Source organism: Cavia porcellus, unplaced genomic scaffold (genome assembly GCF_034190915.1).
Source record: "Cavia porcellus strain 051 isolate PalLab524CR breed Dunkin Hartley unplaced genomic scaffold, mCavPor4.1 scaffold_21, whole genome shotgun sequence".
Lineage (NCBI taxonomy): Eukaryota > Metazoa > Chordata > Mammalia > Rodentia > Caviidae > Cavia > Cavia porcellus.
In genome coordinates this window covers 59,327,243-59,351,510 of record NW_026947504.1, presented here as the reverse complement: position 1 = coordinate 59,351,510, position 24,268 = coordinate 59,327,243, and the positions used below count along the sequence as shown (strand labels likewise).

General features: G+C 36.5%; 1 protein-coding gene across 5 annotated transcripts in view; it reads left to right on the top strand.

Annotated features, from left to right (window-relative positions):
- Positions 1-24,268, top strand: part of Enox1 (ecto-NOX disulfide-thiol exchanger 1) — a 568,850-nt gene that overhangs the window by 35,843 nt on the left and 508,739 nt on the right. The gene's annotated exons all lie outside the window — the stretch shown is intronic.

Genomic DNA, 24,268 nt, shown 5'->3' with positions numbered 1-24,268 from the left:
TATGCCTGATGATGTAGACAATTGTATTGAAAATAACAAGAGACATCAAAGTAACTACTGTAGATCACCTAGTATTGTGATTTTACAACTACTGTAGATCACCTAGTATTGTGATTTTATGTTTTTATGTTTCATGTTTTTGTAGGAATTTGTTTTGTTGTCTTGTTTTGATCTGTTTTTCCCTATAATACAGAAAGGGTAGGTATACATGCAGAGATTCACACATGTATAGATTTCTAAATAATTTATGGGAAAAGATTATATAATGCACGATGTAATGAACAGATACTCTGAAGAAGAGACACTAAGATACCCAATTCTAATTCTGTAGCACTATTATATTAAATCTAGCAATACGATTATTCACTGTTCAGAGTGATATTAGTCTAGTCTCTTATGTTTAATTTCAAAATAGGTAAAGATATGGACAGCTGTTTCAAAGAGAACAAGAGACATTATGACAGCCATTGTTGACTTCCCTATTGTCTGGTTTTGAAGACCTAAAAAGCCTTCACATCCTGTTCTGATTAGTTTAGTACTATAATGTTCAGTATGTATTCACTGTGTGTGAAAATGGGGACAACTATTTGGAAGAAAATGAGACAATATGACAGACCGTGAAGATCTCTAGTGGTCTAGCTTCAAAATCTGTGTTTCTTAAAATTGTTTCCTTATGATCTGTTTTATTCTATTTAATTTTACCCGCTTTAAAATAAAAAAAGGAAAAAAACCCTCTGCAGGGTTTTTTTTTTTTTTTTGTCCTGGGACTAGAACTGTTGACCTCGTATTTGCCAGGCAGGTACTTATGCCGCTGAGCTAAACCCCCAGCCCCTTCTCTGTGTTTTTGAGTGAGTGATTTCTTTCCAAGATCTTCAGTCTTGGAATCCAGGAAGTCACAACTTCTCCATTTAGGTTTTTCCTCCTCTTTCTTCAGGTCCTGTCTCCTTATACCCTCCCTACTTGTGGCAACTATTTATACCAAGTATTATCTTTGGTCATATTGGTAGATGGGAAAAGTAGTCAGCTCTCTGATCTCTGCTGGATGTAGTCCATGGGGTAGGGATTCATAGATTGTTGGGCTTAGAGCCAGCATTTTCAGATTCAGCATCTGATGAAAGCCACATTTACTGGACTTTGTTTCTCATTCCAGGAGAGGAGGAGCAGAGGCTGTGTCCTCCCTGGTGTAAGGTTTAACTGTGTCCAGCTCATACCCTTTCTATGATTGACTCCCACGGCTATCTTTTACCCAGTCACTGTGGGAGGGTAACACTAGAAATTCTGCAGTGGAGTTGTTCTGTGACTACTTCACCAAATGGGTGCTGATTGACAACACAGCAGGCACCGCACAGGGTTTCTTCTTTTATTCTATTTTGTGAAGAAGCCACTTTTGGAGTAAAATCTCATGCTGTTTTTGTACTTTACTTTTGCAGTGGGCTTTTTGAGGGATTGGTGCTGTGGGATTTGTTAGTTCTCTCTATATTGTTAACTATCTGGAGTCTACCTTTCTCTCCAGGATGTCGGCCTTATCCAAAATCAGGTTTGTCAGTTCGTCAGTGCCTATGCTGACCACTGTCAAGGGGAATAAAAATGCATTGTGGTTGGTGGTTGTGGGTGGTGATGGCCAGGGCGTAGCTAGGTGTGAGTGCAGCCCAGAGTGGACTCCTTCATCTGTGGGGGTCCTGAAGGCAGGCTCCTTCATCCATGTAGGACCAGTTCAGCTTTTTTTATAAGCATATAGGATGACATCTGCTTAAATCTCAATGAGATTAGAGAATATTATTTTTCTTTCTTTCTTTTTTTTCCAATGCAAATGTTATGTAGATTAGTTTCTGCACATCCAATTGCAGCTCACTTGCTTCTGGGATAGTTCCTAAATTAATGCCAAGCAAAACGCCAATCAGAGAGGATAACGAAGAGAAATAAGATATGTGCCTAAGACTTCCAGCGAGAAACGTAGATGTGTGTACACTTGGTGAGTGGTGCACTGTATTTCCATAGCATGCACAGCTTTTCTGTGGATCTGTGACACTTTGTCTTCTTACATCTAGGCACATCATAGCTTTGATTCTTTTTCATTTTCCAGTTCTTGTATCTGTGGACTATTTGTTTGTATGAGCTGTATTTAAATTTTTCTTTCTCTGGATTGAGCTATCTCATGTGATAGTGCTCTTCATATATTTGTTTGTTTTTGTTTTTGTACTTAGTAAAGGGTTTCTCTGTTTGCTATTTAATTGTATTATTTTAATAATAAACCATGGACTGACTGGAGCTAGTTCAAGTCTCACACCATAATTATTTTGTGGCTTTGTGTAAGAGCTCATTTTTTCTTTTATATTTTCTCTTTTTGCTAAGATTGCATCAGAAAGTAATAATTTTTCCCTATCATTTTACCAGTTTGATAACTTATAAAGAGCTTTTGGGTAACTTTTTAAATTTCAGTTTTGTTGAAACTGTTGTAATAGAGGAGAGAAAAAATGGAAGGCTATATACCAAATGTTAGGGATCGTAGTTTCTGGAGGGTTTAATAGTATTTCTAATATAATAATGTTTTCAAATTTTTACTGTAAAATACATTATTATTATTATTGTAAAAAGTTAAAATTTTACAGAACTGAAATTGAAGGCCCAGAGGTAATGACTGAGGATCAGGCCGACTATGCAAGTTGCAGAGCTTCGCGGTGTCATGGCAGGTGGTGGTGAGAGCAGTGCTGGGGCCTCCTGAGTGACTGGTGCATCAGCCTGCAGGCTGAGCGAGGAGGCTCAGGGAATTTTCACCAGAAGTTAATTTTGTATGTTTTTCCTGGTCTCTGTTTCTCTGTGCCCTTTGGACAGCTTATCCTTCATATTCAAAGCGAATGCTTCTGACAGTGATACTCATCTGGAGATATGGGTGAAAATGCGCATGTTGAACCAAAAATTCTTCCAACTAAGAATATGCTTTGAGGTTTTCTGTACAGTTTAGAAGACAAAAGTAGCCTGTGTTCTGGATTTTGAAACAGTAGTTTCCTTTCTTTTATGTTCTGAGCTCTGGTGATATGAATGATGGAGAAACATGTGATCGCTGAGTTTTCCATTGTGGAGAATCACAGCAGCAAAGAGAATATGCTGCATTGTTAAGCAAACATCCTCTGTATGGATGCAGTTCAACCAGCTTACAACAGATTTAATTATATATATATTCAATCATAAACTAATATGTAGAAGTTAGAGCCAGAAAACCAAAACTAATCATTCAAGGAGACAGGTGGAAGAAGTTCCCATTTTAAGTCCCAGATTTGAAATGTAAGGACTAGATTCCTAATAAGGAAACTTGATCATAACTGGACAAGAGAAAGAAGCAGAAACCAGCTTAAGAGAATGAAGATCAAAAGAGAGGCAAGGGATCATTTTAACTTTGGAGTTCCTCTTCTGTGATGAAAGATTATACTGTTTCACATTTTAGAAACTTTATGTGACGTACCCTACACATTAAATTTTCAATTTTTTTTTCCCAAATCACCTGGCTGATTGGCTTAAAGGCTCATTCAGACTCTAAAAAACATCAGTATCCAGAAGTGCTTCTCTTCCATCCCTATCAACTGTGTTCCCACAGCATACCTTTTCAGGTGAGTAGTTGTGATCAACTCTCTTTGTCCTGCAAGGCATTGAGGATGTTAACATTAATCCTTCATCCCAGTATCCTCTGGCTAGGTTGCAGTATGTAATATCAGTATATAAAAGTCAATCGTGTTTCTATAGACTAGCAATGAACATTCAGAAATTGAAATAAAAATGCTATTTGCAATAGTATCAAAAATATGAAATAGCAATAAATCTAATAAAAGATGTGCAGTTGAGAATGTAGCTTAGCGATAAAGTATGTGTTTAGTGTCGTCAAGGCCCTGAGTTTAATCCTCAGCACTGCCAAAAAAAAAAAGTTAGATGTGAAAAATCTGTACACAGAACACCGTAAAGTGCTTCTGGGAGAAATCAAAGACGACCTAAGTAAATGGAGAGGTATAACTTGAACATTGTCTGAAATCGCACTGTAGGTATGATACTAATTTACCTCAATGACATCTATAGATTCAGTATTAACCTTGATTAAAATGACAGGTTTGATCTTAAAAAAAAGTCATAGAAATGCAGAGAACCTTGAACAACCAAAACAACTGTGAAAAAGAAGAATGGAAGTTGAATGACCAAATTACTATGATTTTAGGACTTATGAAGCAAGCATAATCAAAAGAGTATGATACTGGGTGTCACAATAGATAAATAAGTCACTGGAAAAGAAAAGAGAGCCAGAAGCAGATTCACACATATTAACCACCAATTTTAAACAAAGGTGCAAAACAGTTTGGTGGAGAAAGGATCATTTCATCAACAAATGGCCACAAAATAAATCATTGGCATGGTATATAACACCTAAACTATAAATCTTATAGATGAAAGCACAGGAATAAATTTTTATTTTAAAAATTTTGAGGGGAGAAGCACTGAGGATTGAATCTTGAGCTTCCGAGCACATCTCCAACTCATTTAAAATTTTTTTTGAGACAGTCTGATTCACTAATTTGCCCAGATTGAGTTTTTGCAGCACTGAATTGGGCAAAAATTGTTTAAATTTTTGCTCTAAAAAAGCAAAAGTGCAATCCAGAAAAGAAAGAATTGATAAATTGGATGTCAAATTTAAAAATTTTTGCTTTTTAAAAAAATAGTGTTAGTAACATGCAAAGATAAGGTTGTGAAAAACATTTGCAAATCCTATATGTGATTTGCAATTCATAATATATAAATCAACTCTTAAGACTAAAAAAGAAAACCTACTAAAAAAACAAGCCAGTGATTTTACAAGCTACTTCACCAAAGAAGAAATGTAGGTGGCAAACAAGCACACAAAAAGATGCTCAAGATGATTAATCATAAGGGAAATGCAAATTGAAGTCCCAGTAAGAAAACACAATAGACATATTAGGCTATAATTGAAACAACAAACTACATCAAATGCTGACAAGGATTCAGAGGCAATGGAACTTTCATGCATTGCTAATGGGAGTATAAAATGGCAATGCAACTATTTTGGAAAATCATTTGGCACATGATCCATTCTCTCCCACTCCCGCGTATTTATCTGAGAGGTGAAAAAATACCTTGTTTATATGGAAACTTGTGTGTAAGTGCTCAGAATCATGTTCTTATCATACAATTGAAGATACAATGAGTGTAAATTTTAAAAATCTTGTTAGAGTAAAAGATTAGTGCAAATAAAGATGTTACCAAATAGGACTTCCAGAACTGCTTCAGAAGGTGGCAGGAATGATGGGATACTTGTGTTAGAAATAAAGGGGCATATTTTGGGGGATAGTAATGGCTACATGTCTTTTGTTGTAATAAATTTAAAAATTCAATTCAGCATATGTTTTGATAGTACCTTATATTCACAAACTTGAAACAATCAATTGTCCATCAGCAAGTGAAAAGACACAGTGTAGCATAGCCATTCTTAGTACTCAGTAATAAAATATGATGAACCACCGATTCATACAACAACATGGATGAATCTCAGTATAATTACGCTGAATGAAAGGAGCAAGGCAAAAAATAAACAGACTGCATATTGTATGATTTTGCATACTTGAAACTTTGGAAAATGCTAATAAGTATACAGTATTAGAAAGGAAATCAGTGGTTGTGTAGGAGTGGGTAAGGGCAGGGAGAAATGAGAGGGAGAAGGGACAAAAAGGCGTGGAAATATTTGGAAGTGGTGGGTATGTTCATTATCTTGAATGTAGGCATAGTACAATATACATACTGTATACTTTAACATTATATACTTTAAAATGTTCAGTTGTGTTCCAGTTATTCCTACATAAAACTATTAAAACCAATGTAGTCAAGTGCTTCAGCACTCGAAGAGCAGAGGAGACGCAGGGGGTTATAGGGATGCTTCTCCTTTTAAAGAGATTGGTGATTCAGTAAAGGCTTCACAGAGGAGGTAGCCTTAGCTGAGTTGAGAAAGATGAATAAGCATTTACTTAACTCCCACAAAGATAAAACATTATAAATACATGAAGCAATACGATGGTTGAGAGGTGTGAAGTAGTGGAGCAGAAACTTCGGGTACTCCTGGAGGATCGTAGTATCCTGTAGCCGCGGAAGTAAATGAAGCTAGGGAAGCAGGTAAAGGCTGGACAACAGAGGTCCCTTTTGTTACTCTCAACTATTAGGATTTAGCCTGTAGACTTAGGGAAGCCACTAAAGGTATTGAAGGAGTACCAGTCCATGTCTGTCTTTAAGGGAAACTATTCACATAACCAAAGTCATGTTTATGATTAAGGATATGTAAAATTCTCACTAAATAAGAAGAAAAGATACCACGTGAGCACTTTGTATAACATTATTTTATTCAAATGGGCTCCAATGAAATTTAGTTGCATGGAAAATTCATGCATCAAATGGTGGCTGCATAATACATGCTAATAAGTTCTTGGATTTTTTTTCCTGTCTTTCTCTAATCATTTTGCCTGTTGACTAGAGGGCTCCTTTTCTGAGGCTCTTATGACAAAAATTTCCAGATCACAGATCTTGCTGAATCTGAGTGTAAAAGTGCTCCCTTGTAGAATCACAACAGAGAGCAGCTGAGGACCAAGCTTAGCAGCCTGGAAATTTGGAAAGCATCTCAGTATGATTGAGCTCTGGTGGTCCAAACTGAAGACCAGGCTTAATTGTCTTTAGGTTGCCTTGAAAAGCCTTTTATAATGTTGAAAACCAGGATTGCAAGGGCAGCTGCTCATCCTCAGCTGAAGTGTTATACATTGCCATCAAGAAGGTATGCTGGAAATACTAATAGTGACATGAATAGATCCCTGAATAATACAATCCTCCAGTTACCAAATCTGCCTTGATTCCATTGTAAATATTGTCACTACCTGATTATCTTTGGTCACTAAAATAATCCACAGTGTGCCAAATTTGATTTACAATATTCACAATATGTCAAATTTTGTTTACCTTTTAGTAAGAAAAGCCTGTATTTTTCTTCCTGCTTGTAATGTGTTGGAAAACTAAATCTTCAAGGGAGACCACTGTGTACCGGGAAAAACCTGCAGTCTTACTGGCTCTGACTTGGTAGTTTAGTAACTTTTAATTATAATTTAAAAATATCAGATCCATTATTTGATTTTTGATGAGTAATAGGGAGGGTGATGCACATTAATTTTAGAACTTAATGGAAGTATATGTACCTATTATAATATGATTTGCATGATGATTTTACATGTTAACAAAGTTGTATTATATGCAGCAAAGAATCTTGAGATCCTAAAGTTTTTAAGTAAAACACATTGAAATAAAATAGTGGTGAGAATATTTTCACTTAGTTCATAATTTTACTGTGATGATTAATTGTTGAGTTACTCAGCTACCTAAAAGATGGAGAGACATGTGATATTTTTGCTATTTTCATTATTGTTGTTTTCAATGTTATTTTCAACTCAGAAAATAATATGAGTTGTATTCTCAGAGATCAGTGGTTTATATAGATTTAAAATTAAGTCAGATCCTACTAATTGCCAGGTGAGGAGCAAGGCTGGTCCCCTGCTGGGAAACAGGTGTGCTTCTGCTCCTGTGATGCTGATGTGGTCCTTGTGTTGTCACTAAGCCCAGCATTTCCATAGCTCATTTCTCCAAGGTGAGCTCTGGCCAGGACCTTAGAGACTCTTGCACGTACCTGTTCAAATGTAGAAGAGCAAAGGTATGCTTATCCCTATTATGTATGCCATAAATGAAGCATGCCAAACTGTAGTCTTTGTTGGGGTCACTGACTTGGTTATGGGATGTGGGGTCTTTCTAGTTGCTCCTTGGAAAGTCATGGCTGAATTCACTTTCTTCCTTGTCCTTATTATCAAATGTATTCATGTAAATAGTTTAAGTGGAGCTGGCTCCATTTAAAATAAATCTTAGTTAACATTCAGATTAATGGAGGAAGAAGCAGTTTTGTATAATCTGGTGAGAAACTATTATGTAATAGCTATTAATAATAGTAATACCTGATAATTACAAAGTGCTATATACCAGGCACTTTTTAATGTGCTTTACACATGGTTGCTAATGTGACTCTTAACAACAATCCAGTGAAATAGATGCTATTGTTTCTCATATTTTACAGATGTGAAAATGGAACCTCAAGAAAATTAATTTATCAAAAGTCATACAGTTTGGAAATAGTGCAGCAAAAAATTAAACTTGAGCAATCTATTATTAGAGTTTGTGTTCTGAAGTGATATACTTCAGGTAATCGATATTGGCTTCGATTATGAACCTAAGCAACAGAACCAACCACGGTAGCATTAACAGTACTTGCACATTTGTCACTATAGGAAATTGTAAATATTTTCAAATCTCATTGCAATATCCAAAAATATTATCTATGTTAATCACCCCTTTAAAATAAAAGTCATTATATCCACTGCTAGATCTAATATGTTAATGAAGTATATATATTGCTGTAGTCCAAATTTGTTTTAATAACTTAATAAATACTTCAGAATAGTTGCTTTCTAGTCACTTTAGGTATTTTATTTTGTGAATTCACATATTTTACTCTGAGCAATAGTACACAGATTTCAGAAGTCTACTAAAGATGTCTATGATATTAAAATGTTCTATATGTTATTCACATGTAGGTCTTCAGGAACTTCATAATGCTTTTAGTTGTTTGGGAGAAAGTCAAGAACTACAAAGACACAACTCTCATCATTATAGAGCTTATAGTACTGAAGAAAGAAGGCAGGAGGTGAGAAATACTTGCAAGGATAAGGATAAGATTACAGGTGACTGGGAAGTTTGCTTAGGAAGTAACAACAGTAACAACAGTAAAAGTAGCACTTAGGAGGTTTGATGATAAAAAGGTTAGTTGATTTTACTATAGTGGTGAGATCCATTAGAATGTTACCCTTCCCATACTTTATTTTCACACACAGTAATAACAGCACAAGTACTGCAAAACACCGGTCTTTTATTCACTTAGAACCACATATTGCATGTCTGTTGTGTCACAGGAAATAAGAAGTTACGCATCTGTCATTTCACGAGTATTTGAAGTTATACTCACTTTTCAAGCTAGGCATTAAAACATGCAGCAATTGTGATATGATTACAAATGGTAGAGCCAATCATTCCATTGTGTGTGTGTCGGGGGGGCACAGGAATTAAATCTAGAGCCTTTGTATTTAGCTATAACCCCTGCCTTTTTAATTTTTTTTTTTTTTTTTTTTTTTTTTTTTTAATTTTGAAACGGTCTCACTAAGTCGCTGAGTTGCTGAGTTTGGATCTAAACTTGCCATCCTCTTCCCTCAGCTTCCCAGTGTACTAGGGTTATAGGTCTGTGCAACCATTTCCAGCTCATTTTGCCTTATATGCTAAGAGGTGTTGCTAATTCTTGTCACACACACACAGTGGAATGATTGGCTTTTCCGTTTGCCTGCCAAACTAGAGGGGCTGGCCCAGTAACTGAATGATTCAGCTGCCTGGTTCCCAGAAGTATATGAGACGTGGTGGCAGACTAACATGAGTATAAAAATGGTGGCTTTCAACTGAAATTTGCTGAACTTGTTAAGGGCAGACAAACTGCGTTTTGAAGTTCAGACTGTTCTTTAAAAGCTAAAAAGTGGATTTCAGGTTAATGGATTTGGAGCTAGATTACTTTGTGCTTGGCTGGCTTTTGGTAAATCAGCCATGTGTTATGAGCCCTCATAAATTCTGTGTACTTCCTCCTGTTTTTCTTTTGTGCTGTCTTATTTACTGTTGATCAATAATTCTCAATATCACTTTGTTTTTGTCACTGTTTTCTTCTTTCAGAAGTTCCTCGTCACCTTTTCTCAGAACTCTGTGGATGAATAGAGATCCGCTGTCCAGGATAAATAGAGCCGGGGCTGACCCTTATGCTCTTTCCCTTAGTCATGATGCCTGCCTCCTGCCCTGCTCTGGCTTCCTCTTAGATTTTTAACAGATCTTTTTAAGTTTTTTAATTCAAAATTTATTTTCACTTAAAAAAGTCTTTTCTTCCCCAGTAACGCATGTAACACAAAGGTTATATAAAATTTAAATATTAAAGAAACACATTAATGTATTAAGTAAAAACTCTCTCACCCTATAATTCCTCTCCACTTAGTGTCTGTTATTCCAAATTCTTTCCTGTATATAAATCAACATATATTAATATAGTTCTTTTTTCCCTTTAAATATGATTATGCTGTGCATATTTTTTCAACTTTGCTGTAAAATTTTTTATTTGGTCTTATCTCAAATAGATATATCTGAATTTTGAGAGTAGCATAGGTGGTCCATTTATGCCAAAATTTATGTAAAACTGTCCTCTATTAGTGGATATATGAGTTGTTTTCCTTTTTTATAAGCTGTTACAGAGAATGGTAGTGACTGCTCACATATACTGTAATTACCTTTAAAATACAGTACATGGGTATTTGCAGTACTATCAAAGGAAATTTCAATATAAAACCTGGATGCTTATGGTTCTACTAGTTTTATCCCATAAAGTTTTTATTTCTTCATATTCCTTCCATAGTTCAGCATTTTGTATATGTGATTTTGTCTTTCATCAGTTTGTATGTTGCTTTTTCATTTAATAGCATTTGTAAACACTTTCACACACCGATACATTTTCTTGATGGCTTTAGATAGAAATGCCATTTTCTATGATACTGATAGTCCGATTGACCTGGTTGTCTGCTATTCTCTTCCCTGTTTGCTATTTCCTGTCTCATGATGCTTCATGTTGGCAGGCTTTCTATTGTACTTACCTCTCTTTTTGGTGTCGTATCCTCTGGTAAGAAGCTTGTTTCCCTCTATTCTTGTGCCATCACTTTCTGTGGTGCTTAAGGCCCAGCAGATTTTTACTGATGAGTAAATGAATGTTACTTGTGAATCAGTGCTTACTCACTTAGTTCCCTAAGAATTTTCATCACATTTGTTGCCTCTGTAAACACAGCCTTCTGGAAAAATGGTTGGTAATCTATAATGCTAGGATACATTGTAGACATAATTTGTATTCACAGCCATTTATACAATATATTATTTAGGCAGTTCAGCACCTAGGAGAGGGACTGTTTGCTTTCCCTTGGGTTCAAGGTCAATGGAGGATTTACTGTTTAGGCCTCTTTAGTGCTGTTGGCAAGATGTAATTTTTCCATAATAGATGAAAAGCCAAACCCTGTATAAACATTCTTTAATAATGGTGAAAGCACTAGCAGAGCTGTACACTGAGGAAATATTAAAGTTCACGGTCCTGTAGCTTTGACTTAATTGAAGCAAATAGTCTTTGTGTTTACATTTGGGTTGTTTGTTTTAATATTAGTTCTTGGAGTGTTTCCTCATGTCTTCCATTTCTCTGTACATAAGTGCTTAATAATTCATTTTAGGATTCCACTAGGTCTTTGTTTTGTCTCCAGGCCTGAGGACAGATTTCATCATCCTTTGAGTGCCTTGGAAATCCTTGATGGGCCACTGTATCCTCCTTCCACTGGAAAGAGGCACAAACTCAATTTCCCAATGGAAAGAAGCACAAACTCTTCATTAGCTGTTGGTTCACTAGGAAAAGTAACATTGGAGGTTTATTAGGGTGTTGAGCTGAACTCCTTTTGTCTGTCTGTACAACAGGTTCTTAAGAACCAATGCAGGGTTTCCCAGAATCTGTTTACAGAGAAGCCCTGAAACCTCAGGTTTTTATACAAAAGGACCATTAGCTAGTGGACTCAGTAGGTTTTCACTGAGATGGAAATCTTTTCTAGGAAAGAAGGGAGTGGAAAGCTGCTAAGTTCAGGCACAATAAAATACTCCGTAAGCAGAAAGAGACAGCTCCTGTGCTTCTGTTCTTCCCTGTGTGTAGCAGTACTTATCCTGCTTTACCTGCCTCTCTTGAGGGCAGGGCAAGAAGATTAAGGCTCTTTAAGGGACTCTAGAGCTGCTGTGGCTTTTTCCAGTGTAGTGGCGTTCTTTAAGTGGCTTTAACAGAACTTGAGGGTTTATGCCGGAGAACCCCCTGGGCTGGACCTAATAGACAATGTACCACAAAAGATGCTCAAAAGAGTTAAAAAGAAAGAAGGTTCTCTTGTCTTTCACTGAAGATGTTCTTGAGAAGTGTGATTTGAGAGATCCAAAATCACATCTACTTTGGAATGTCTTCCCCATTGACCTGCAGTGAAATTCATAGTGCTCATTTGTTTGGTGTTAGTTTGTCTCTGAGAAACACTAATGACATTTCAAATGTGTGGGACTGTTAGGGTAGCCTTCCAGCTGACTTCTCTGATCTTAATCTCCCACTCCATCTGTTTTTAATACAGCAGCCTGAGTGATCGTGTCACTCGTCCTCAAATCAGAATTGCAGTGTGTCAGACTTCAAACCCCAAGTGTTAGAATCAGTGTGCATCCTTCTTTCCCTCACATGCACATTCATGTCCCTGCCAGACACTGTCTACTCAACTTTCACAACAGTTGTACCACTTCTCACCACTTCCACTGTTACCCTTGGGTTGAGCCGCCATTGTCTTTAACTTGGTGGTGGTGTATCAACATGACTGGGATAGAGTAGCCCAAGTAATTGGTAAGATTATATTTAGGTGTGTGTGTGGTGGTGTTTTGTAAAGAGATTAGCATTAGAATTCATATAACAGAAAAGAATATGACTGTCATTGATGTGAGTGGATATCTTTCAATCTCTAGAGGATCCAAATAGAACACACAGGCTGTAGAAGAGTGAATTGTTTTTCTCTGGACATCCATCTTGCCCTATTCCCTTTTACTCAGTACTTCTGGCCCTGGGACCACAGGCTCTGGTACTTGTACTGTTGGTTCCCTTGGTGCAAAGCCTTTGAGTTTGAACTGGAACTATGCTGTCAGATTATCTGAGCCTCCAGCTCGAAGATTATGGGACTTCTCAGTCTCCATAGTCATGTGTGCCATTCTTTCATAAATACTTTTTCATATATTTCTATATATCCTATTGGCTCTTTTTTCTCTGGATAACCCTGATTAATACACTTAGTTTATGATAGTAGCTTTCTAATTGGTTCCTTTGCTTCTAACCTTGTCCAGTTTGTCTGTGCAGCTAGATAGTACAGCAGCTAGAGAAGTCCTTTAAAAATGTAATTTAGTTAGACAAACATACAAGATCATTCAAGGAGAGATAGTATAGTCTTTTCAGTGAATGATGCTGGGCCAATTGATTTCTACATGCAAAAAATAAAGTTAGACCTCTTTTCTGTACCATGTATTAAATATTAATTTGAAAATATACTAAAGACCTAACTGTCATAAAAACTAGAAAACTATTAGAGAAAAACATAGAGGAATGTATTCATGACCTGGAATTAGGTAAAAGTTTTTTAGATTTGACACCAAAAGCTCAAATAAAAAATAGGAAAAATAAATAAATTACCATCTCAGTTACTGTAATCATGTCTACTCAGGAGGGCAAGCCAAGAGGTTGCAAATTTGAGGCTAGACTGAGCAATTTAAAATATTCAAAAATGGCTGAGACAGTAGCTCAACAGCAGAGTACTTTTTTTTAGCATGAATGAGAGCCCTGGGTTTGATCCTTAGCACAAGCATAAAAACAAAAATGAGTTTCTTCAAAGTTAAAAACATTGTGTATTGAAGCACACCTTAAAAGTAAAAAGGCAATCCACAAAATGGAAGAAAACATTTGCAAAGTATATGTCTATCTGATTCTATCTGATAAAAGACGTATCTATGATATATAAAGAACTCATAATTCAATGATAAAAAGATAGAATTAAGAAATGAGTAAGAGGTCTCAATAGACATTTTCTTAAAGAAGATATATAAATTATCAAGGAAGCAGATGAAAAGATGTTCAATCTCATGAGCTATCCATGAAGTGCAAATTTAAATTTACAATAAGATACCTCTTTTCACCAATTTAAGTGATAATATTAAAAACAACTGATAACAAATACTGTTGAGGATATGAAGAAGTTAGAACCCTTATGAACTGCTGGGAGAATGTATAATGGTTCAGAGATTCTGGACATAGCATAACTGTTCTTTAAAAGATTAAACATGAGTTATAAAAGTTAGCAGTTTCCTATATCTGAATATTTATCCAAGAGAATTGAAAATACCTGCACAAAACTAGTACACACCTTCTCATAGCAGCACCATTCATAATAAAATGTGGAACCAACCAAAATATTCACTAGTTGAATGAATAAACAAATTGCAGTATATCTAGACAATGGAATTTGATTCAGCAATAAAAAGAAATGAAGTGCTGACAAATTACAAAGATAAATCTTCAAAAACGTCATCCTAAGTGAAAGAATAGTCATTAAAGCTTATGTATCCTATGATTCTATTAAATGAAATGTTCAGGGTGTTCAAGTCAATGAAGGTAGTAGATTAGTGGTTTGTCTGGGGCTGGGAGTTTGGCGTGAAGGTTGGAGTGATTGCCTGTGGATGTGGGGTTTCTTTTGGAATGATGAAAATGTTCTAAAGTTGATTGTGATGATAATTGCAAATGCTGAATATACTAACATCCATTGAATTACACGATTTTGGTGTGTTTTGCAGTATGTAAGTTGTATCTCAGAAAAGGTGTGTATTCATCCATTTTCTGGTGTTAGTTGCACAGTACAATAGACTGGGTAGATTATAGCTAAAAAGGTTTATTTTGGGTTGCGGCTCAGGAGACATGAGTCAAGGGTCTGCATCTGGTGATGGGCTTTTTGCTGTAATTGAGTGTCTTAGTGGTTCAGGGCATCAAAAGGCAAGCTGGGCATACCTGTGTGTATAGATGTATCTTTTCTGGTCTCTCTTCCATTTCTTATAAATTCACCAAGATTCACTCCTGGAATTCACATGTTAATGAGATCATCTCATCAGTCACTGCCCACAAGTTCTACATACCAACGCCATACTCAGATTAAATTTCCACCCTCTTAGTACCTCCAATGGAAATTAAATTTCAGCATAAATTTTCAGAGGTGATTGTGGTGATACAAATCATACTCAAATCATACCAAAGTGGTTTTTTAAAACATATGTTAGATGATTTTGTTCCTTTGCTCAAAACCTTCCTATGGTTTCCATTCTTATTCAGAATACAAGCAATGTCCATACAAAGTTACCTTCTCCATAACAAAGCATGGTTTCCCTTTTACCACTTTCTTTTTCCTACTTATTTATTCTTCTGTTTTATTTCAAATGTAACCCCATTGCAAAAGCTGATTTTAAGGTCATTTTTCTACATTGGTCTTAGAACTAGATAATTTAGAATACATACTCTTGCATGTACACATATTTAAATAAATTCGTTGTTGATCAGTGAAGGCATATGTCACTCTTTCATGAAGGAAAAAGTTTTGATTGGTAATTGTTTATTAATATATCACCAATACTTACAAGAATGCTGGCATATACTAGTACATAGTGAATTTTGTTGAATGAATGAATCTTGTAAAATGGTTAGTGAACAATTGGTGTCAATTTAATTAGCTAGTTAGACCTAGGAAACAGTGGGTGACAAGCAATGAGGACTACAACATTACTTTTACAATTGACTTTGCAAATTTATTGAAACTGGCCATACTGGGGCAACCCCCAGTCACAAGTATGGAGGGTAGGAGTCCTGCGAGTTGAGAAATAAATTCAGAAAGGAAGTGGAATGAAACTAAGCCGGAAACTAGGTAAAGTTAAGGGAAATGCTTCTTTCTTTGCACTTTTAATTGGAGTGTGTGCTCTTCTTAGAATTTTTACTGAAAAGCAAAACTAGTATGATAGATGAGATGGTTTTGGAGTTTTTGAGATTCAAAAAATCCGTACATGTTTGTAATAGTTAAGTATCATGAAAAAACTGAGCAAACACAACCCAAAAAGAATCAGTTGCCATTTTGGTATGCCATTGGACATTAACTTGTTTTACTTTTTTTTCAAAATATCTTTAGTGATATACAAGTAAAGAATTACCTGAAAAATACTTATATTTGAAAAATAGTAAATAAATGTTATTTCTATTTAAATGTGGATGAGTGATAGATTATTTAATAGTTACAGTTTATCTTTATTAATTGGTAAGAACTAGTTCCAGTATAATTCTACATATGCAGTTAATGATAAATGTTTCCAGAATAAGATATCTTTATTTATGGTAAAGCCAAACATGTTGACATATACCTAATCTCAGCTACTGGGAGGAGAAGTTGGGGCAGAAGATTGTGAGTTCAAGGTCATCTTGGGCAACTTATGTGAGACCCTGTCTCAAAGTGAAGTGATGTCAAGGGCAAAGGTATATTGCATTGGAAGAAGATTTTCTGTATATTACTCAGATTGTTACTGGATTATTTGACTATACACTTGGCTGTATAAGTACATACTGTTATGCTTAAAAACTCTTAACATAAAATGAAGAATGTGACATTTTAAGGCTTTATGATCATATTTGGAAAATACCACCTTTTAAACAACATTTTCTTAGCCATTTTGCTTAAAAGACACAGGATTTTCAAAGAAACTAATTATGATGATGAGTTCAGATCAAAATTGAAGTAGAAATTCTTCAGAAGGAACAAAATAAATGGTGTGAAATCATAGTCCTAGGTTTTCTAACAGAATTGATTTAAGCGAGGCCAATTCCCTGATCTGCTATGTGAAATATGGAACAGAATAAGAATTAGTTCTCACATTCTTAGGTATGTTTGCTGTATGTTTAGTGTGATTGGCAAATTAGTTATCTGTGAATTTTAAATGATGAGTCAAGATGTATTTATGTATGATATTCACAAATTAAGACTTTTTGACGACAATTAAGTGTGTGGATACTAGGCCTTTATTCAGATGATTTCTTCTAACGTTAACCCTCGTCTCCTTGTTGGATATATATCTAAATTTGTTTTCTAGTTAATGTATATGTTTTGTGCAATAAGCATTGTCCTAGATGGTAAGGTCAGTTCTGAGGAAAGCTTCTTATGTCGTTGGAATATTTCAATAAAGGATGAACTAAATGGAAGGAGCATTCTGTGCACTCAGGAACAACAGAGTTTGGAAGAAAGTAGAACTTGGCAGACTTTTTAAGCATTCACTGTCACCACTGAAGAGCACAGAGATGTTTTAAGAGATCCAGACTAATGATTTGCTTGGGGATATTTGTTTTTATCTCTAGTCTAGTGCTCAGGCTTTTTGTTATTTACTGTTAATGCTCCGAGATATGCAACCCCTCTATTAATAATCAGGACCATTCAAGCTAGAAGTTGGGTATTTTTCCTTTATTGTTAGCAATGGGAAAACCTAAAGGACTCTGTAAAGTAGCAATGCACATTTAAATTATTCCAAATTCGATCAATGACTTTAGGGGTGTCTTTTTATTATACCTACCTTTTTCTTGATAATGGGAAATACACGTTGCAGTGTGGAGTATATGTGTTTGTTAATATTATAAAAATAAAAACAGAGAACAGTATGAAGCTGGCTTCCACTAGAAATCATCTATGACAGAGTAGAGTTAGGCCTGCCTTGTGACTGTATCTCCTGCTTCATATGGTTCATCTGAGTTAAAGCTGGCTATATTTAAGGTGAGCTAGAGTGATATTTTAGGGGAGAGGTGGGGGAAGAATTTGGGTGAGAAAAACAGTTTCATCTGCCCTTGGTTGCCACACGTGTCTTCTGTGAAGACCTGAGACTGCCTCTTCTGCTTCTACTGAAAGCCCCACCTGTCCTCATAGCTGTGAGGTTGTACATCGCTTCCACTCAGCCTGTCCTTTGTACTATATTATTGTTGATCCAGTGCAAAGTGTCTGGGCGAGACTGAGTCTTGCCCTAGAGATAAAGGACCATGCTATAGATTAGATACAGTATTAAGAATTAATGTAAATGGGGCCAGTGTGTTATCTCACAGCAGCCCACTGTCCTGTTCAGTGCACGTATTTTCCTACCTTTACTTGGTCCAAACTCCCTTTGTAGAGGTTGTTTCTTTTCCTATGTCTAAAAATGTAAAATCTGCTACCAAAAAAAAAAAAAAAAAAAAAAAAAAAGAAAAGAAATGCAAGCAGAATAATAGAATAATATAATTCCCCATTTTAGTCACTTTAGTTTGTCCACAGCGGTTATCATGGGGTCTTAGTCTTGTGAAAATTTTGCCAGAAGGCTTCTTCATTTGATATATTCTAGATAATCTGAATATGACCACGCTGAAATGGAATACATATTTGTCATTCTCAGGGTCATATTAAGGGGATATCAATAAAAATATTTCTAAAACCTAAAAGTTTTTCATTTAGTGCATTATTCAGTCTTAATATGATTTTGACTTTAGAAAAATATCTTTTGACACCACTTTTGAAATATAACTGTTGACCAGCCTTTTTAGAGGGAATAAACAAGCTATCATGCTCCATTTCCTGATAAGTTTGAAAACTTTCATGCCATAATTTGGGAATATAAAAAACATGTACAGTAATGTTCTTCAGGTTCTGGTCTACATTAATAATTAAAAGATCAATAAATGCACTGTTGCAAAAGTTTCTACACAAGTATAAATGTGTACAATTGAATCAATAAGGTACATTAAGTGATGTTCCCTTGCAATGAAGCTGACTGAGAGAGTGCAAAGTGGATTTTTAAAAAATCAATAACGGGAGGAACTTGCAAGGAGTTAGATCTGAAAATGGGTTTTGATCATCATTCTGTACTGCTCACTTTGCCTTCTGTAATGTTGCACTTTTTACAGGAAGTCTTCCCATTTTGTCTGTGCTGTGGTCAGTATGAAATGGGAAAACTAGTGCTTTAAGCATTAGCCTTGAACGGTCTTCTGTGTGATTATATAGGTAGGTGTTTTAACTATTTTTCCAGCTTGGGTATTTTGAATTATTTTATCCATGGCCTTTTATCTCCCATATTTCATTTTTACTCAGATTTACAGTTTCCTTTTATACTCAACACACTTGTGTTGTTTCGAATGAATGATAGTGAATTTTATTGTTTCCATTTGATAAATGTTTTATGGAATAGATTATAGTTTTGTTATACATGCACGACAGAAAAGAATTTTGTCTGTTTAGAAAAATCAGGTTATAACTGTGGTCTTTAAAGGCCTACTACCTAGATTACTAGCTAAATGTCATGCTTTCTGATACATTTAAACATTGAGTATTTTGATATTATAGTATAGGAATATAGTAGTACTTCAGTTCACAAATTTAATTTATTGTACAATTTTGGAAGAGATAGAAGCACATTTGTGTTTCTGTGGAAAAGATGGCTGTGGTTGTGTTTGATACCTGATGCAGAGTTGCAAACAAAACCAAAATTTTGCCAAACATTTCTATTAACAGCCAAACTGTTTATAATGTTTGGCAAAATTTTGGTTTTGTTTGCAACTCTGCATTAGGTATCAAACACAACCACAGCCATCTTTGAACAAGGTAGCATTGTATGTTCCCTGTTTTCCACTTTGAAATGGTATACTGGCTTCCTTCCTTTCTTTCTCTGAAACACAACTGGTTTTAGCTGGGATAGCTTAAGTGTATTATAAACAAATATCATCATCCCTCTTTGGAGATTGAGGGACATATGGATTACAGTTGGGTAGAAAGCCTGCCTCGGGCAGTGTTGGCAGTGATGTTTCACAGATGTATCTTCAGCATGATTTTTTCATTTTTAAAACTATGGTAGGAGATCTCTAAAAATATATCCAACAAGCTCTCAAATTCTGTCTTCCTGAGCATTCATTTATCCTTCTGAGTATATTCCATATGTCTTTCTTCCAAACAGAGCAAACTAGAATCTCCTTTACACATATTTTATTAAAGTGTTTTCAATAGAAACAGTCAGTTTACTTGGTTTCTATTGATACATGTTGTGTTTAATTAAATGACATGGAGTTGTTATCTGTGTCTTACAGATGTTAAAACATAAAGTTACCAAGGGTTCTTTAGATCTGAGTATTCTGAAAAACAGATAAGAGTCTGAAGGTTCTGAAGTTAAAGTTGATTGTTGGTACTTTTGCATTTGTCTCATACCTTCTGTCAGGATGATTCCCTTTGGACTGAAGGATGATCTTGACGATTTCCAAAGATTTTTGTTTGTCTTTGGTTTTGTATAATAATTTTTTAGGGACAGGTTTTTTTTTTTTCATTAAATGACAGAGTAAGGGCAGCATAGTTTTGGTATTAGTTGGTTTTATTTATTTACTTATTTATTGGTAAAAGGGATCGAACTCACGACTGCGTGCTTGCAAGGCAGGTGCTTATGCTGCTGAGTTAAATTCCCAGCCCTAGTTGGTGTTCATCATATGCCAATATCTGGTTTGTTTTTGTGTCATCAACAATACTTGGTTCATTTCTGGAGAATTAGGTGATAGGCAATTACACTGTAGCCTTCTCTCTGCAAGTTAATAAAGATGGTCAGATCTTCACACAGGGAAAAGGACTGACTATAGCTAGCCTACAAGGCACATCATTAGAAAGCAGACACTAATTAAAGAGATCTCCATATAAAAAACAAAGTCTTTCTATTTTAACTCACATGCAACATTTGGCATGTACACACACACATGCACACACACACCCCAAAACAAAATCAAGACGAAATAAAACAACAAAGCATTAGAAACATGAGAAAATAAGCTGACAAAATGCCTGCAAAAACTTTCACTTCTGGTCAAAGCTGATCTTCAGGAAGGAAATCAAACTCCAAAAAGCTGAATTTACAAAATGATGAGAAAAAAACAAGGGGGGGGGAAGCTCAGATCAATAAGGTTCTCAGCAAGTTCAATTGTATAACTAAATAAATAGTGAACATAATAGTCATTGAGTTTATAAAAGACATTAATACAAAGCTAATTGAGCTAAACAAATTATACAAATCATGAATGAGAAATTTAGCAAAGAGAGTTCATGAAAATGAACCAAACAGAAATCCAGAAGATAAAAAATTCTAATGAAAATATGGGCTACAAAAATCACTAATGTGCGAATGAAGAGTCAGAATTAGAAGGTGGGATTGAGGCAACCCTGTACTCAGAGATACTTTAAAAGCAGTAAGAGAACATGGAAAATATGTGCAAGAGCTGTTAGACAATCCAGGATTAATTGGAATTAGTAAAAACAATCAGAAGACATCATAACTGGCATAAAAATTCTGTTTCCAGATATAATAGTAGATAACATTTCAAGGATTTAATATACAGATAATTGATACAACTGGAACCTCAACTATCCATGATCTGAAAACAACTGCGCAACATTATCAAAATCCCCTCTGTCCAGCTGAAGATCAAAATGTTAAAAGCTGTGGAGAAAAGCAACAAATCACTTAAAAAGACAAACTCACAAGAATTATAGCAGGTTTTTGAACACAAAATTTGAAGGACAGAAAAGCTTGGAGTGAAGTGTTTTAAGACCTGAAAGAAAACAATTTCCAATCAGAATAATGTATCTTACAAACCTATCTTATAAAATTGATGGAGAAATGAGGCATTTCCATGACAAAAAGCACCTTTATAAATTCATGACCACCAAACCAGCACCTGAAAAATATTTTTCAGGGTTTTCCTAGACAACCACCAATGACAAAACAGTGTAATGGAAGGAGTGGGTAAGGCAGGGTGAGCAGCTCAACAGGAGGGAAAAAAACCAAAATGAATCAGCAACAGGAAAATAATGGAATGACCGAACTATGTATCTTTCAGTAATAATACTTACTATAAATGGTCTGAATTTCCCAATCAAATACATACAATGATGATTGAACCAAAACCCAAAACCCGCTCTGCCTGCTGGGTGCCGCAACTGGAAGGCCCTTTCCTCTGCGTACCCAGCACAAGCAGGGAGAACCAGAAGATCTGCCTGTGCTTGCTGGGTGCTGCCACTGGAACGCCCTTTCTTCCATGTGCCCAGTGCAGGCAGAGAGAACCAGAAAAAGACCCACCTCTGCCTGTAGGTCACCACTACTGGTAGGCCCTTTCCTCCTTGTGTCCAGCTCAGGCAGGGAGAACCAGGAGATCTGCCTCTGCCTGCTGGACATCGCCACTGGAAGGCCCTTTCCTCCATTCACCTAGTGTGGGTAGAGAGAACCAGAAGAAGACCCACCTCTGCCTGCCAGATGCCACCACCAGAAGACCCTTTCCTTTATGTGCCCAGCATGGACAGAGAGAATCAGGAGATTTGCCTCGCCTGCCGGCACCACCACTAGAAGGCCCTTTCCTCCACATGCCCAGCACAGGCAGAGAGCAGGAAGATCTGCCTCTGCCTGCTGGGCATCACCACCGGAAGGCCCTTTCCTCCACACACCCAGCGCAGGCCAAAGGAGACAGACAGATCCACCTCTGCTTGCTGTAGGCTGCCACCCAAAGGCCACATCCTACAGGTAGCCACTGTGGGCAGAGAGAATGAACAGATCCATCTTCGTCTTCAGGAAGCTGCCACCAGAAGGCTCCTTCCAGCTGCCAGCCAGCAGGAGCAGGGACACATAGCCAGGTAAGCCCTGTGCATCAAGAGGGCAACATTTGAGGCCCTTGGTTCCCTCAGACAGCCATCGTCTACTAGCAGAATCAGACAGACACATTCCTGTGTGTCTGCCACCATCAAGTCCCAGTGTAGACACCCAGGCTGAGAAAAGCAGCCCCACCTACATACACACCTGATCATCAGCCAAGCTCCAGTGTAGCTGTGTATCTCTGCAGAAGCCTGCTCCACACCCTGCTACTTCCCTGTAAATGTGGAATTAGAGAAATCCAGGTGCCTGTCCTATCCCCCTACAGTACCTAGGGGCAGCCAATGTGGGAAGCGCTTGGGACCCCACAACCAACTTGTTGGGAGGAACCCAGGAGAATGTCAAGACAAAGGAGCAAAAGGCAAACTCAGACCTCCAGCCCACACAGAACAAGTCTGGGAGATACAGTCATTGAAGAAAATGGAAGTCACACACCTGAAATCTCTGAAAGGACAGCAACTGAAGTAAGGAAACAACTTCATGAGATTGTAAAAGCCATCAAATCAGAAATAATGTCTCAGATAAAAGAAGAAACCACAAACATACTGAAAAAATTGTTCAGCAGGTCTAAAGAAGACATAGACAATAAAGAGGAGCACAGGAAAATAATGAAAACCTTGAATGAATGTAGAAAGGAATTACCATGCATGAAACAGATTCAAAGAGAGATGCAGGAAATTAAAAATTCAATCAAAAGCTGGCAAAACTGCTTGAAAGAGACGTAAGATAGGCTTTCAGAGCTTGAAAACTGGATTCCAACTAGTAATCATGAAAGGAAAGAGCTCTTAAAAATAACACGGAATCAGGAAATAACAACGGCTGCAAGATGATGCAAAGAAGCATAATTTAAGAGTGATAGGTATCAATGAAGAAGCAGGGGTCAACACAAATGAAATTAAAAGGATATTTACAGAAGTAATAGAAGAAAACTCCCCAAACATGGGAAATGGATCTGGCATGCAGATAAGTGAGGCATATAGGACTCCAACTAGCCATAACCAAAGTAAATCTACATCCTGACATATAATAATCAAGGTTCCAGAAATTCAGCACAAGAATAGAATATTAAAAGCTGTTAGAGAAAAGGAACAGATCTCATATAAAGGAAAACCAATTAGAATCACAGCAGACTTACAACACAAGTCAAGAAGAGATTGGAATGAAGTGTTTCAAACCCTAAAAGAAAACAACTTCCAACCCAGATTGATTCACCCAGAAAAACTATCTTTCAACATTGGTGGAAAAGTAAGATATTTCCATGATAAAGAACAACTGAAGGAATTCATGACTACCAAACCAACCTGACAGAGAGGGCTGAAGAATATTCTAGAGAAAGATAAAGGTGACCATGTTTCCAGGAACAGCAGCAGAGGAAGATTGCCAAACAAGATAGGCAGTTGAATGAAGGGGAAAAGTGAAAGGCCAACAACAGGAGGATAGCAGGGCAGAGACAAACCCATGTATGCTGGTTGTAACTGTTAATGTAGATGGCCTCAGGTCAGCAATAAGAAGAAACACAGGGAAAGTGGATCAAGAAACAAGATCAATCAGTATACTGTATACAAGAAATACATCTAAGTGGAAAGGAAATTCCATAGACTAAAAATCAGAGAAAACAGTTGTTCCATGTGACAGGAGACCAGAAAAAAAAAAGCAAGTGTAACTTGCCCATCAACTGCAGAATGGATTAGAAAGATATGGTATTTTCATGCACTGGAAAGCTACCCAGCTATAAAGTAGAACAATCTCAAGGCTTCGGTAGATA